Raw genomic sequence first — 2,980 nt, forward strand, 5'->3', positions numbered from 1 at the left:
AAAAAGCAGAGACATCACTTAGCTGACAAAGGTCCATCTAGTCAAGGCTATGGTTTTTCCAGTGGTCATGTATGGATGTGAGAGTAGGACCATTAAGAAGGCTGAGTGCCGAAGAATTGATGCTTTCAAACTGTGGTATTGGAGGAAACTCTTGAGAGTCCCTTGGACTGCAAGGAGATCCAACCAGTCCATTCTGAAGAAGATCAGCCCTGGGATTTCTTTGGAAGGAATGATGCTAAAGCTGAAACTCCAGTACTTTGGCCACCTCATGTGAAGAGTTGACTCATTGGAAAAGACTCTGATGCTGGGAGGGCTTGGGGGCAGGAGGAGAAGGGGACGACCAAGGATGAGATGGCTGGATGGCATCACTGACTCGATGGACATGAGCCTGAGCAAGCTCTGGGAGTTGGTGATGGACAGGGAAGCCTGGCGTGCTGCAGTCCATGGGATCACAGAGTCAGACACGACTGAGCGACTGAACAGCAACAAAATATATAATAAATAAATATACAATCTAGATTTTGATTCCAGGACTTACATGATCAGATTGGCCATCCCATTGGGCTGGAGATAGGTAAGTTTCAGTGGACAAAGGAGAAACAGGCACCCCCAAGGCTTGGGAAGGATACTTCATCTAGGCCTTCATAGTAGGTAACTCCAGATACCCTGAGAGAGAGGGGTTGGTTGGGGCTGGAGACTGCTGCTGAAAAGTAAAAATGTTAGTCGCTCAGTCGTGTCCAACTCTTTGCAACTCCATGGACTGTAGCCCACCAGGCTTCTCTGTCACCGAATTTTCGAGGCAAGACCACTGGAATAGGTTGCCGTTTCCTCCTCCAGGAGATCTTCCCGACCCAGGGATCGAACCCGGGGCTCCCACATTGTGGGTAGATTCTTTACCACCTGAGTCATGTTTGCTGCTGGGGTAAATGTTTTCCTTGTGCTTTCCTGGGCAGTCTCTCCAGGAAGCTCCCAGGGTAGTCCACGTTCATGGGCACCTGGGAGCATTTGGCCCAGAAGCCGAGGACTTGGGTTCAAGTCACAACTGTAGACACTCTCATGTGACCAGATTTCCCCCTCGGGTTCCTCAAGAAGTCACCTAATCTACCCACCTTAGAGGGTCATCATGGGCTTAAATGACAAGGCAGCTCTGAGAGAGCCTGTCGTCTGTAGAGAGCTGAACCCACATGAGCGGTTGTTCCAGTTTCCTTTGAGTAGGCCCTTCACTGAAAAGTTCACCTTGCACCTGAAAGGGTCTTAAAGAAAGATCTCAGCCAGGCACGCAGCAAGACAGGTGGTTGTGCCTTGCCTGGAGCCAAAGCTGATGAGTCTGTAGCCAGGGCAGAACTGCAGGGGATCTCGGGTTGGCCTCAGCCTGCGATGACATGGAGCGGGGCTTGGGTTCCCAGCTGGGTCTCTGCGGTGAAAGTGCCAGATCCTAGGTGCTAAGCCAGTGGTCAGTGACAAGAGCCCTGGCCCTTTGGCTTTGCAGAAAAGAATTCTCACAGAGACGGGAAGTGGTGAAACAATGAAGTATTAAGAGGGGGAAAAAAAGTGCATTACATTTAGATAGACATATGGGCCGACTCAGAGAGAGTCCCTGAGTTATACCCTCGAGGCACTTTGAATTACTTTTATGGGGGCACTTCTTCCCGGTTTCCTTTGATGAGTCATTTTAATTTGCCTGGTTCACAGTTCATATTGGTATATCTCAGGATCCGCCCACGTGTGTGCACGCATCTCTTAGCCAAGATGGATTCTACCGAAAAGGGGTCTGGGTAGAACATCCTTTGACACAACTCCCCTTTGGCCTCCAGGGAGCCTTTCTGCACATGTGTGGTCAGGGAGGTCTCCTGTCTTCAAGAACGAGAAATATGTGGTCTGGGCAGGGTCCAGCCCCCTCGCTTTAATTGTCCCGCTATTCTGGTCTTGGAGTTTCAGTCAATAGGGAATGAATCTCCAACTTCTTTACCCTGGGGGGAGGGGAGGCCCGTTTACCTCCTGCCCCACTCGGACTGCCTGAAAACGCCTTGCAGGGGTGGGGATGGGGGCCTCTCAGCCGCCAGGCTGGATGCAAGACCTTCACCTTGTGCCCAGCTGCACACCTCCACAGCGGAGGCCATGCCAGGCGCAGAGCGAAGTCCTCCCACGCATCTTTCGGAAGCATTCTGCAGTCTGCCTCTGCCTTCTAACCCAGAGAGCCGGGGGCTGTTTGCTTCCCACTCTCCCGGAGACAGCTCAGAGGTGGCAGGGCCTGGCTCTGGGCCCCTCTCTGCGTGAATTCCAGCCAGCAAAGGGAGGGTGCCAGGCAGCGGGCAAAGCTCTCCTCATCAGTCACGCCACTGATGCCTTTGGGGGCAGGCCACGGCCTTTTCGGGCCTCAGTTTCCACAGCTGTTACGTAAGGTGAGTTACTTGCTTGATCCTTGAATGATCTATGTTTAAGGCTGCATCCCCGGGCTCCCAGCTCGGTGCCCATGAGAATGTTCCCTGCACTCACTCATTCGCTCTCAGTATTCATTCATGGAGCAGCTCCCGTGTGCAGTATGCTGTGCGGGGGAAGGGGCTTGTGGGGATTCAGGGGTGAGTAAAACGGTCCTGTTCCCAAGAACTCATGGTCTAACGGCACAGATGCCCCTGAGCAAGGCCACATCAAGGTCCTGCTGGGCTTCCCAGTTCATGCCTTCTCTCCTCTCCTGTCTGGTTGTAGCCATGCTTCCTACCTACCACCAAAACTTTGTTCGTGCCATTATGCCAGCATGGAATGAATCTCCTTTCCATTTCCTTCCACCCGGGGTCTTCTCTTAACTTAAAAGTTTAATTATTTGGCTGTGTCAGGTCCCGGTCGCGGCACGTGGGGATTTCATTGTGGCACGTGGGCTCTCTAGTCGTGGCGCACGGGCCCTGGCGCTCACGAGCTTAGTTGCTCACACGGCACATGGGATCTTCGTTTCCCTACCAGGGATAGAACCCAAGTCCCCTGC

This window comes from Ovis canadensis, chromosome 17 (assembly GCF_042477335.2).
Source record: "Ovis canadensis isolate MfBH-ARS-UI-01 breed Bighorn chromosome 17, ARS-UI_OviCan_v2, whole genome shotgun sequence".
NCBI classification, from domain to species: Eukaryota; Metazoa; Chordata; class Mammalia; order Artiodactyla; family Bovidae; genus Ovis; species Ovis canadensis.